Here is a 14,965-nt window from a genome sequence, read left to right as displayed (position 1 = left end):
TACATATTTCACTGAGTTTAGGATAACATCACATGGTGACATTTTTTTTTTAATTTCAATTGTTTTCGTGTTTTTCTGTGTTGGATTCACATAAATATACTAAAACAATATTAATGTTGTTTATTATTTACTATCAACTGCTAGTGTACTATCCACACAGGTCACTGATAATATCTCTCTATACATAAATATAAATATTATAGGATTAAACGCCTTTTTAAAGGAATTTATTGGTGTATAAACTCGACCAATTCACTCACAAACAAATAAAAGTCCGAAGGACTTTTATGATATGTTTTGTGAGTGACTTGGTCCAGTTTATACACCAATAAATTACTTTTAAAAGGCGTTTAATCCTTATAATTCTTTAAAATTGGAGATAAGGAATATATTTTTCCACACTCGTAACCTCTATCACACGTAAATTGTATATTTGTGTCATTGAATAGGACTGGCGCATGAATATATTTGTTGGTTATTGCAAAAATATGTACTCAATGAAATTTGCAATCTGATAAAAAATAAACTACAAAAACTCTTATTATCATTCAAACGAATGTTTTTGTGTTTATTATTTAATTTAACGCGATCAACGTGCAGTGAAAATAAATTTTTAACGTCGGTGTTTTTATCGCCGCCATCTTGTTTACATTGGTTACGAAATGAAGTTCGGTCAACGTCGTCTATCGAAAAATAAACAACGTCAGAATCAACTACCGGAAGTCGTCTCGACCAATCATATCATCGTATTCCCTAATATGCAAATCATATAAGAGTTATAAATTATTATCATCAGTGACCGCTATGTTTTCAGATGTCTCAATTTTACAAATATGTCATATAAAGATAAGAAAATGTGGTATGATTGCCAATGAGACAACTCTCCACAAGAGACCAAAATGACATAGAAATTAACAACTATAGGTCACCGTTTGGCCTTCAATAATGAGCAGAACTAATATTGCATAGTCAGCTATAATTGGCCCCGAAATGACAAATATAAAAAAATTCAAATGAGAAAACTAACAGCCTGATTTATGTACAAAATAATGAACGAAAAACAAATACGATATACAGCAAAAACGACAACCAATGAATTACAGGCTCCTGACTTGGGACAGGCACATACAGAATGTGGCGGAGTTAAACTAGTTTAAAGGAGCAAACCCTTCCCCCTAACCTGGGACAGTGGTGTAACAGTACAACATAAGAACAAACTATAAAAATCAGTAGAAAAGGGCTTAACTCATCAGATCGATACAAAGCAGAAATACATGTCTTTATAAAACAACAAAGCAAGAAGTTATTTTTGTTTGTGTGTGTGTTTAAATTTGACCACAAGCAGCCATGCAGAAATTTTGTTGGTAACGAAATTACAGTTAAATTTATTTTACATGTGTTGTGGATATATTTGTTCCTGGAATAACTTTGATCAAGGTTTATTATTGGATTCTTTCTAATCAGTTTGAATAAAAAAGAATATTTCTAGGAAGCTTATAGATGCTTAAGCGGGGTTATAAAATACGACTATTATACAAACAGAAAAAGAAAAAAAGATGAACTCATTGTTGAAGGCCGTACGGTGGCATATAATAATTACTGATATCAACTTCATTTGAATTTTTGTGGATAGTTGTCTCATTGGCAATCATAACACGTCTCCTTATTAAACCTATGACCTAATTAAACTACAACTACTTGTTTTACTGGGTTTTTATGTTCCATAATATTACCCATGCACTATAATATACTATCATAAGGGGACGAAGTCCCCTATTACAGTAGAAAAATCAATAAAAAAAAAATTTCCCGAAATTTTCATTGTACTAATGAACTCAAAATCGTTAACTTTTTTTTTTGTAACTTTTTTTAATTCCCGCATTTGCGCAGAAATCTACTTCCTTCTTCCGGTCTCGTTTGTCATGAGACTTTGAGTGAAATATATATTTATCAGTCCAGTAAAATATAGGAAGGAACACAATAACAATTTCATTTCTAATTATTCTTTGATATGAAAAAACGTTACCTGATGATAGCTTTTCTTTGTTTACATTGAATACGACGTCATAACTAAAATAACGTCACAACTAAAATCCCTAACAACAGAACCAAAATCGGAAACGTTACGGTATTTCCGTTTCCTTTTTAACAGATTTAGAACTTAAAATATGTTTGAATTAAAAAAAAAAATTTATATAGACTTCGTCCCCTTTCACAGGTAATGCCTGCCTCATATTAATTCTTATATGATTTGCATATTAGAGAATACGTTGATATGATTGGTTGAGAGGACTTCCGGTAGTTGTTCTTGACGTTGTTTATTTTTCGATAGACGACGTTGACCGAACTTCTTTTCGTAACCAATGTAAACAAGATGGCGGCGATAATGACACAATCCGGATCGACGTTAACAAAATTTATTTTCAGTTCGCGTTTATAGGTCTTAATAGTTGAATTAAATAATAAACACAAAACATTCGTTTGAATGATAATAAGAGTTTTTGTAGTTTATTTTTTATCAGATTGCAAATTTCATGGAGTACATATTTTTGTGTTAACCAACAAATATATTCATGCGCCAGGCCTATTCAATGACACAAATATACAATTAACGTGTGATAGAGGTTACGAGTGTGGAAAAATAAATTCCTTATCTCCAATTTTACAGAATTATAAGGATTAAACGCCTTTTTAAAGGAATTTATTTTACCGAATTAGACTATTTACCGAATTTGTAATAACATAAGCAACAGGACGGGTGCCACATGTGGAACAGGATCTGCTTACCCTTCCGGAGCACCTGAGATCACCCCCAGTTTTTGGTGGGGTTCGTGTTGCTTAGTCTTTAGTTTTCTATGTTGTGTCATCTGTACTATTATTTGTCTGTTTGTCTTATTATTTTTGGCAATGGCGTTGTCAGTTTGTTTTCGATCTATGAGTTTGACTGTCCCTCTGGTATCTTTCGTTCCTCTTTTATTGGTGTATAAACTGTACCAAGTCACTCACAAACATATCATAAAAGTCCTTCGGACTTTTATTTGTTTGTGAGTGAATTGGTCGAGTTTATACACCAATAAATTCCTTTAAAAAGGCGTTTAATCCTATAATAGGATAATGTGCATCTGGTGAGTTAAATTGATCTGATGGAGCCAAAATGTAATATTTAGTCTAGATAAGAGTGAAAATAAACAGACCGTCAATTTAATTTCAAGCACTACAAGAGGGAATACAAACAGACTGTCAATTTTAAACAATACTACAGAATCGTATTAGGACATAAACAATTAAATTGTCATTGAACTTTTTTTTCAAAGTCAAAATTTTGACTTTTAAAAGCTTGAAATTTCTACTTTTTTGGGGTTGCTTTTATAGATACAGATTCATATAATTTTATTGACCAATCAATGTGCCCTTTAAAGGACAGATTAATTACAATATACTAGTAATTATCTATATTAAAACATAATTAACGAACTAAACAATATACTATATAAGTCAATAATGGTTCATTAGAACTATAATTGTATAATTGATTGTATAAAAACTTGTATCTTATTACAATTAATCATAAAACTAGAAATGTCAACATTGATGTGTTTTGTACTGAAGATATTCAGCTAGATTTCGACAAAGAGAGACAATTCCATCATCCTCATATTTAAGACTACTCAGTTGTATAAATGGCCTTCACACGTTAATATATCTATGGTTGTTTAGCCAACGTTACGTAGAATATAACGCACACTTGTTCACGACACAATTTATGTAGATATTTGATTGATTGATTGATTGATATTTGCTTAAGGTCACATATTTAGCATAAAGGCTATATATAGAAAAAAACAGTGTATTAGGGTAAACTATAAATGATGATTTGCTGCAAGTTCTAACATTACAAGCACGTAGTTCAAATCTTCGGACAACATGTTATGACATAATGAGTACAGAGTTACAAAAAATTAGCGCATTCAATACAAACACGGCAATAAATTTCTATCAAAATGTAATGATATATTACAATGTTATTAGCTCCAATTTTCAACTGTTGGGTTGTTTACTTTTAGTATTTAGGAGCTGCGTATGGTGGTGGCTGCGGATAATGTTGTGCTGCTGGGTACTGACTTGGGACAGGATACTGAGTTGGTGGTGTATGCATCATGGCTCCACTCTGCTGCATTGTTGCTGTAATAAATCACTTTTTTTTAAAAGATTTTACAACATAAAACTTTTATAGTTTGTATTTATAAAAGTTTTGTTGTGTTAAACTTAAATTCAAAATGAAATTAAACTAAGAGACAGAAGATACCAATACAAATATCATAAGTAAGAAGTCTGCGATTTTTGGTGGGTTTCGTGTTACTCGGATGATCTAAAGTGCTCTGGAAGGGTAAGCAGATTCATATATTGCTGAAAAATATATAACACAGGTAAATTTTTGTCCAAAGTCAGGAGCCAGAAATATAGTGCGTTGTCGTTGGTTGCTGTCTGTCATATTTGTTTTTCGTTTATTGTTTTGTCACATGTTGTCATGTCGATGCCTTTTATAGCTGACTATAGGGTATGGGGTTTTCTAAGTCGTACGATGACCTTTAGTTGCTTACAACCAAGCTATTAGGACTCATGTGGATAGTTGCCTCATTGGAATCATACTTTTATATTATGACAAAATAACAAAATAAAAACATACTTACTGGTGGATACAAAACCAGCATTTGGTACTCCTCCTGTCCTTACTATAACCCCAGAAGTGGTCCACCGTCTTCTTCGACAGATAATTAATGCGATGATAAGGGAAATGAAAGCGATCATACCAAAGACGATGCCGACCACTGGCCCAGTGTAGGTACAACAGTGCTCGTTTCCATAGTTACCACAACATCCAAAAGGACAATAATTATAGTAATAGTTGTCATAGTTTAGGTAGCTGTATGATCCGTAACACTCAGATGCATGCGTAGTTGCTAAAAAATATATAACGCAGGTAAAAACAATGAGTGCATGACCTTTACTCCATATTGGGTTTTTTTTTGTTCAGATTTTTTTGTAATTTCTAAAAAGTTGACTGAGCTGCAAAATGTGTTTGCAATACTGCTGTATGTATTTTTGGCAACAATCATAAACCCTTTAGTTTTCAGTTTCATTAAATTTCTTGAATTATATGAATTGTTTTCTGGAAAATGAATTTCCAAAGTTAAATGAAGAAAACTAACTTATGTTTATTAGAAAAGTGGTTCCAATATATGTACTGCTATATATAACGATTCTTAAACGACAATGATGAAGACATAATCTTTCAGTCAGTTTAATTGAGGTCTTGAGCTGGCATGTCAGTAACTGCTAGTAGTCCTTTGTTAATCTATGTTGATTATTGTCATTTTGCTTAGTTTCTTCTATTACCTATTCTAACATCGGACTCGGACTTCTTTTGAACTGAGTTTTACTGTGCGTATTGCTGTGTGTTTGTTTATTCCACATATATTGGCTAGAGGTATAGGGGAGGGTTGAGATCCCACAAAACATGTATAACCCCGCCGCATTTTTGCGCCTGTTCCAAGTCAGGAACCTCTGGCCCTTGTTAGTCTTGTATGCTTTTTAAATTTTGGTTCATTTATATGTTTCGGAGTTTAGTGTGACGTCCATTAGCTGAACTAGTATACAATATCGTTTAGGGGCGAGCTGAAGCCCGCCTCCGTGTGCGGAATTTTCTCGCTGTGTTGAAGACCCAATGGTGGCCTTGAGCTGTTTTCTGCTCTTTGGTCGGGTTGTTGTCTCTTTGATGCATTCTCCGTTTCCATTCTCAATTTTAAGTACTACGTACAAACAATAATTATGGAAGTGATATCTTAAATTCCAAGTACAAGTACAGTGGCCGATATTAGAGCCTAATGAAGATTTCTAAATCAGCAAATCTAGATAGATTTAGCTCCTTTCAGTGTCTACATTCATCTACGTGTTTCTTGTTTTTATACTGTTAACTGTCATGAAATTAAGATTTTTTTTTCGGAACTCATCATTATTGTACGTTTATATATATTTTCATTATTCCTTTGATCGAAATAAAAAGCTAGGAGTATGTACTTTAAAAAACTAGTTTCGCTCTTCCACATATTAACAAATGTGCACATGTTGACTGGGGTATAGAAATATAGTCATTCTAGGACAGACAGTAAAACCCTTACATGGTCATGGATGTTCAGAATGTATAAATACACAGCCGCGTCCGACCGGAATGGAGATTTAAATCCGATTCTTCGAGTAGTGGAACTGTCATTCTCTTTGCACGTTAAAGAACTCTTACAACAATAAATTTATTATAAACTTGACCAAACTCTGGGCGATTTAGAGCTCTACGTATGATAAACTTTTGTATTGTTGAATACCTTATGTAGACTGTTCTTCTTGTTTTTACGTCGTATTGACGTATACCCTACATCTGCTTTCTTCATATCTAAGAGGGGTACTAAAAGAAAAGTGAACTATCGAATATCCTTAATTGGAGCCAGACAGACAACGTCATGGAGACGAAAGAACACACAATTATAGGTAACGTAAAAAAATAGACGTACCCTTTTGGGACACCCAAGTTCATCCCTGGTTTTGTTAAAAAGGAGTTCGTGTCGTGCTTTTGTTGAAGTGTTCAATGTTGTCCTCTGTGCTTTTTATTTTTTATTAATTTCTGTTTTGTTTCTAACCTTTACCGTTTTGGCTATAGTGTGTTCCAAATATAGTGTTTCTATTTCGAAATTTCACATTCGGTCATGTTTTAGGGTTAGAAAATTAACATGACCTATGGTTTACGAATTGTGTGATTTCTTAGGGATAGTAAAATTAAATTATCAATCCGATATTGCGTGATGCCTAATAACTTGATATTACTTATCAACGTACTTTAAAGAAGTAATAAACACGACGGGTGTCACATGTGTAGCAGGCTTTGCTTACTCCTCCAGAGCACCTGAGTTTACACATGTTTTTGTGTGGGGTTCGTGTTGCTCGGTCATTTTTACACGATTTTGTTAGTGTCTCTTCGGCTTACTAGTTTTGATTATCCCTTTGGTATATTCCGCCTCTTTTAATAACAAATCTTAAAGCACTGGTCCTTTGTTCCGAGTACGAAAGAAACATCATAGATCATAAGACATTCAATTTGACACTTTACGTATATTTACTAAATACTTAAATTTAAGTAACTGCAATTCTGATTTATCTTCGTTTTTTGCTTTTAAATTCATCGGCACTGCTGCCCAAGTTAGTTGAATGCATAAAAGGAGATCTACATAATACTGATTTGGCATGCGTGTGTGTTAGTAGTACATGTAGCAGGTGACACTAACTGAACTGGTATTTTTCAAGAATGTGGACAAGAAACACACACACACACACACACACACACATAAAACAGTATCTTTGTGCATTTAATTTATTGGAATTCAGCCTTAAAATAAGAATACTTACAAACATAACCGGAAATGAATAAAAACAAAGCTGCTGCATAATCCGCCATTTTAGTTGTTTTTCCCAAAATAAGTCGGTAAAAGATTACCTATCTTCAACTCAAATAAAGTCAGAATAAACTTGATAAGTTTTATCAATCCACTAAGTTTTATCTAAAAAATTTAATATTTTTTATTATACATATTTTTTCCATGACTTTTAGTATACTGCAACTTGTTTATGAAAAAGAAAAGTAAAAAGAAACCAAAGCAAAAAGAAATCAAAACAAAAACAAAACAAAATGCTACACGATGATAAATTGACCCAAGCGGATCCTTAGAGCTTCATTTAATTGATCATTTAGCAAGTTATTTCCACCTAAAATGACGAAAAGAAGCCTCGGCCAGTTAACTTCAATGTGACAAATATCCTAAAGTTTCAAAACATTACAGTTAGTAGTTAAAGAGAAGATTTTTTTTCTAATTGGCCAATCATAGTCAAAAATTGCCTCTGACAGTCATGTTTTCTGTCGGATCGCAACCAAATGAGGGTCATTCGTATTGGACCTCGAATAAATCATTCGACGGATGGCGACGTACGATAAGTGAGTGCAATGCCTCAGATGGTCATTTTGGTTACGTGAGCTAAAACTACAAACAGGCAAACAACACCTACATGTAGCTTACAAAAAACACAAACCTCATTTACCAAGAACAAAACAAAAGACACGAACAATATGTCATACGTGTATTTAAAACACATATTACAAAAAACTTTGGTTTCGAACAGATCTTTCATACACTTTTCATAACAACTTTAATTAAGTATGATTCCGTAACAAAAAAAGAAGGTGAGAAATTAAAGAGATAATGGACGATCAAGAGACGGTGACAATGGCTAACACCAGATCTTGAATCATGTGCACTTCAAAATGTAGGTTAAGAAAAGCAATGATAGAATTTGAAAATATTGTTTTCAAGATGTTTAATCTCTTTTTTTTTATTACCAAAGTTTGTAAATATCAATTGCTTTTAACCACAAAAAGAATGTCTAATGAATTCATGTCTAAATCATTGTTTTCTACCAGGAATAACATCGTTTTGTAGTTGAAACAAACAATATTGTCGAAATATTTGGATGAAATGAAAATTAAAACTAGAGGCTCTGAAGAGCCTGTGTCGCTCACCTTGGTCTATATGCATATTCAACAAAGGACATTCTCCAACATTTTAGACGAGAATAGAATTAATGACAAAATCTCTGTGTTTTGTTTTATCTTATATTACATTGAAGTCTGTTTAGTTTATCTCTATCTTACTTAGCTTTTTCTCCAAACACAAAAGAGGGTAAAAAAAAAATCCTAATTTAAGGGCAATAACTCCTATAAAGAGTAACAGTCTACTAATTATATCGGCAAAATTTGACTTGTTAGTAGGTCTTGTCTTGCTTATCATTTTTGATTATTTAAGTTTCTATCTATCTATTATAATTTTTATCATATAAGGCAAAACGCAAAAAAAATGGTAAAAATCCTCATTAAAGGGCAAAAACTCCAATAAGGAAACGTCGGACAATTTCCACCTTTGTCTTAATTGTAGATCTTGTCTTGTTGATCATTTTTTGTTTATTTAAGTTTCTTTCTATCTATTATAAGTTTTAAGATATAAGACAAAAACGCAAATAAAAATGTACAAATCGTCATTAAAGGGCAATAACTCTAATAAGGAGTCAACTGACGATTTCAACTATAAGACTTATTTGTAGAACTTGTCCTTCTGATCATTTTTGCAATTTAAAGTTTCTCTCTATCTATTATAGTTTTCAAGATAATGGGCAAAAATTAAAAAAAGTTGTAAAATTTGTCATGTAAGGGCAATAACTCCTACAGCAAATAGCTAACAGTTTTGACGTATATGGAAAATTGGTAGAGCTCAACATTTTGAATAATTTCACCCTTTTTAGATTTCCTCTTTTTATAACGGTTATCAGAATAATAATTTTAGACAAAACTTGCATTTTACCCCATATGTTCTATTTTTAGCCAAGTCGGCCATCGGACACATTTTTTAAATTAAATACAAATGTACACTAATGATGATTGTGGCCAAGTTTGATTCTATTTGGCCCAGTAGTTTCAGAGGAGAAGATTTTTGTAAAAGATAATTAGATTACAAAAATTTACAAAAATTGTTAAAAATTGACTATAAAGGGCAATTACTCCTTAAGGGGTCAATTGACAAATAGATCTTACTTTGCTGAACATTATTGCTGTTTACAGTTTATCTCTATCTATATAATATTCAAGATAATTACCAAAAACTGAAAACTTTCCTTAAAATTACCAATTCAGGGGCAGCAACACAACAACGAGTTGTCTGATTCGTCTGAAAATTTCAGGGCAGATAGATCTTAACCTGATGAACATTTTTACCCCCATGTCAGATTTGCTCTAAATGCTTTAGTTTCAGAGATATATAAGCCAAAAACTGCATTTTACCCCTATGTTCTATTTTTTAACCATGTCGGCCATGTTGGTTGGCAGGCGGGGTCATCAGACACATTTTTGAAACTAGATACCCTAATGATGATTGTGGCCAAGTTTGATTAAATTTGGCCCAGAACTTTCAGAGGAGAAGATTTTTGTAAAAGTTAACGACGGACGACGACAGACGACGGACGTCAAGTGATGAGAAAAGCCAGGTGAGCTAAAAAAAATGAGTAAGCTGCTCAAGATAAAGATATATATTATCTGATTAAGTTGAGAAAAATTTCGCCAAACAAAAGCTAAGAGGACCAAAGTATTGGAAACAAACATTCCAAAAAATTAAAGAACCTTAGTGAGCACGCTCACATACCCCACGTCCCCACATTGTCATTGGAGAAATTAAATAAGTAACAAAAAAATATTGTATAAGAAAAAATATTGAATAATAATTTCCTGTCAATATGCACATCTACATAGTATGTCCTTCTTATCTACAAAATTTCATGAAATTCTGTTGTGTGGTTTCAGAAGAGTGGAGATGACAAACTGTTGCAGAAGTACATTGAAGCAAATAAGTTCAAAGGGGCGTAACTCCTAGAAAAAAAAAATGAATCGTAATTTCCTGTCGATATGCACATCTACGTAGTATGTTCTTATTATCTACAAAGTTTCATGAAATTCTGCTATGTGGTTTCAGAAGAGTGGAGATGACAAACTGTTGAAGTTGTACCTTAAAGCAAATAAGTTCAAAGGGGTGTAACTCCTAGAAAAATAAAATGCTTCGCTGGGGCGCAGCTTGATACGACCGCAGAGGTCGAACCCTGAACAGTTGGGGCAAGTATGGACACAACATGCAAGCTTGATACAGCTCTGAATTTGGATTGTTATTAAATATTTGACACAGCATAGGTTTCTGACACAGAAAGAATGTGGTCTAAGAACTTGAATTTTTTTAATTTACCTATTATGGTCCAATGTCCAAAATCAAAATACATGGTTAGATTCAGCATATCAAAGAACCCCATATATTCAATTTTTGTTAAAATCAAACAAAGTTTAATTTTGGACCCCAACTTGGACAAACTTGAAAACTGGGCCCATAATCAAAAATCTAAACACATGTTTAGATTCAGCATATCAAAGAACCCCAAGAATTCAATTTTTGCTAAAATCAAACTAAGTTTAATTTTGGACCCTTTGGACCTTAATGTAGACCAATTTAAAAAACGGGACTTAAAATTAAAAATCTAAATACACGGTTAGATTTGGAATATCAAAGAACCCCAATAATTCAATTTTTGATGAAATCAAACAAAGTTTAATTTTGGACCCTTTTGACCTGAATATGAACCAATTTGATAGTGGGGCCCACAAATAAAAAATCTAAATTCATGGTTAGATTCAGCATATCAAAGAACCCCATATATTCAATTTTTGTTGAAATCAAAAAAAGTTTAATTTTGGACCCCAACTTGGACCAACTTGAAAACTGGGCCCATAATCAAAAATCTAAACACATGTTTAGATTCAGCATATCAAAGAACCCCAAGAATTCAATTTTTGTTGAAATCAAACTTAGTTTAATTTTGGACCCTTTGGACCTCAATGAAGACCAATTTAAAAAACGGGACCCAAATTAAAAATCTAAAAACACGGTTAGATTTGGCATATCAAAGAACCCCAATAATTCAATATTTGATGAAATCAAACAAAGTTTAATTTTGGACCCTTTTGACCTCAATATGAACCAATTTGATAGCGGGGCCTACAAATAAAAAATCTAAATACATGGTTAGATTCAGCATATCAAAGAACCTCATATATTCAATTTTTGTTGAAATCAAACAAAGTTTAATTTTGGACCCCAATTTGGACCAACTTGAAAACTGGGCCCATAATCAAAAATCTAAATACATGTTTAGATTCAGCATATCAAAGAACCCCATATATTCAATTTTTGTTGAAATCAAACAAAGTTTAAATACTGGACCCTATCTTGGACCAACTTGAAAACTGGGCCCATAATCAAAAATCTAAACACATGTTTAGATTCAGCATATCAAAGAACCCCAAGAATTCAATTTTTGTTAAAATCAAACTAAGTTTAATTTTGGACCCTTTGGACCTTAATGTAGACCAATTTAAAAAACAGGACCCAAAATTAAAAATCTAAATACACGGTTAGATTTGGAATATCAAAGAACCCCAATAATTCAATTTTAGATGAAATCAAACAAAGTTTAATTTTGGACCCTTTTGACCTCAATATGAACCAATTTGATAACGGGGTCCACAAATAAAAAATCTAAATACATGGTTAGATTCAGCATATCAAAGAACCCCATATATTCAATTTTTGTTGAAATCAAACAAAGTTTAATTTTGGACCCTTTGGACCTTAATGTAGACCAATTTGAAAACTGGGCCAAAAATCAAAAATCTAAATACATGTTTAGATTCAGCATATCAAAGAACCTCATATATTCAATTTTTGCTAAAATCAAACAAAGTTTAATTTTGGACCCTTTGGACCTTAATGTAGACCAATTTGAAAACTGGACCCAAAATTAAAAATCTAAATACACTGTTAGATTCGGCATAACAAATAAATAAATGTGATCAAAGATTTTACAAATCTAATGCGCCATACTGTGCAATTAAAGATTACTTCTTGAAATTTTTCAATATTTGAAATTTGAAAAAAAAATAATATTTGAAGAATAATTCTTTTTAATTTCTGAAATCTGAAATGAGAAAAAATTGGCCCCCCACAATTTCTTTTTATCCCCCCCCCCCCTTTTTTCCCCCAAAAAAATTCTTTCCCTCAAGATATGGTCATAATCTCAATTCAAATTTCCAATGGAGTTGGCAACCATAATTACCCATTTAAATTTACCATAGTGCTAACTTAATCTATTTTATAATAGAATTAATAAAAATATAGTGTCAAATCTTTCATATGGATTTTTTTGTAAAAAAAAAAGATGATACATTTGCAGATATTTTTACTGGTCTTCCTTTATAAATATGCATTTCTTTAAACATAATTTAAAAGCAGTGTAAGGGAAGTAACCAAAACGTTGTATTTGGATTACCTCCCTTACACTGTTTTAGATTATCTTTATTGTTCATTAACCATTACTTTATACATAATTTAAAAGCAGTGTAAGGGAGATAATTTCAATGATGTATTTGATTTATCTCCCTTACACTGCTTTAAATTATGTTTTGTACTAAAGTATTTGTCCATTAACCAGGACAACCTTGTTTTTCCCCCTTTTTTGCCCCTAATTCCTAAATAAGTTTGAGCCATAACCCCCCAAAGCAAATCCTAACCATCCCTTTGTGGTATGGAAACTTGTAGTATAATTTCAGAGAGGTCCATACACAGTTCCACAGTTATTGTCTGGAAACTAGAAAATGCTCATTTTTGGCCCCTTTTTGGCCCCTAATTCCTTAACTGTTGGTACCATAACCCCCAAAATCAATCCCAACCTTCCTTTTGTGGTATTTAACCTTATGGTCAAATTTCAAAAAGATCCATTCACTTAAACTAAAGTTAGAGTGCGAAAACCAATGTGTATTCGGACGACGACGCCGGACGACGACGACGACGACGCCGGACGACGACGACGACGACGACGACGACGACGACGCCAACGTCATACCAATATACGACCACAAAATTTTTTTGCGGTCGTATAAAAATTGAATCGTTATTTCCTGTCGACATGCACATCTACATAGTATGTCCTTATTATCTTAAAAGGTTTCATGAAATTCTGTTGTGTAGTTTCAGAGGAGTTGCGATGACAAACTGTTGCAGTAGTACATTAAAGTAAATAGTGAGTTCAAAGGGGCGTAACTCCTTGAAAAAAAATTGAATCGTAATTTCCTGTCTACATGCACATCTACATAGTATGTCCTTATTATCTAAAAAGGTTTCATGAAATTCTGTTGTGTGGTTTCAGAGGAGTTGCGATGACAAACTGTTGCAGTAGTACACTGAAGCAAATAAGTTCAAAGGGGCGTTACTCCTAGAAAAAATATTGAATCGTAATTTCCTGTCGATATGCACAACTACATAATATGTCCTTTTTATCTAAAAAGGTTTCGTGAAATTCTGTTGTGTGGTTTGAGAGGAGTTGCGATGACAAGAAACAGGACTGACGGACGGACGGACTGACGGACGGATGGACTGACGGGTCAAAAACATTATACCCTCCGCAACTCGTTGCGTGGGGTATAACTAGAGGCTCTAAAGAGCCTGTGTCGCTCACCTGCATCTTCAATAATGGCCACTTTTTAGTAAAAGTCATCATTAAAGGGGAATAACTCTATAAAGAGTTAACTGATAATTTCAGTCATGTTGACATATTTGTAGATCTTATCCTGTTGATAATTATTCCTTTTTAAAGTTTCTATTTACCTATTATAGTTTCAAGAAAATAGGCAAAAAAATGTTAAAAAATTATCATTCAAGGACAATAACTCCAATAACAAGTCGACTGAAGATTTTGGCTATTATAGCTTATTTTTGGATCTTGTCTTACTGATCATGTATTACAGTTTTCAAGATAATAGGCAAAAATGGGGAAAATCGTCATTAAAGGGCAATAACTTCAATAAGCAGTCGACTAACAATTTTGGTCATGTTTCACTCATTTGTAGATCTTGTCTGGCTGATCATTTTCTATCTATCTAATATAGTTTTTAAGATATGAGGCAAAAGCGCAAAAAAAAATGGTAAAAATCGTCATTATAGGGCAATAACTCTAATAAGGAGTCAACTGAAGATTTATACCATGTGAAATTATTTGTAGATCTTGTCTTGCTGATCATTTTTGCTTTTCAAAGTTTCTGTCTATCTATTATAATTTTAAAGATAACAGGCAAAAATGTTTAAAAATGGTAAAATTCATCATTTAAGGGCAATAACTCCTATAAGAAGTTGTCTGACAGTTTTGATGTAATCAACAACAGGTAGAGGTCAACATTCTGAACATTTTTGCCCCTTTCAAATTTTCTTTTTATAGCGGTTTTCAA

Source organism: Mytilus californianus, unplaced genomic scaffold (genome assembly GCF_021869535.1).
Source record: "Mytilus californianus isolate M0D057914Y unplaced genomic scaffold, xbMytCali1.0.p SCAF_2, whole genome shotgun sequence".
In the NCBI taxonomy this organism is placed as follows: Eukaryota; Metazoa; Mollusca; class Bivalvia; order Mytilida; family Mytilidae; genus Mytilus; species Mytilus californianus.
This window is presented reverse-complemented; position numbering follows the sequence as displayed.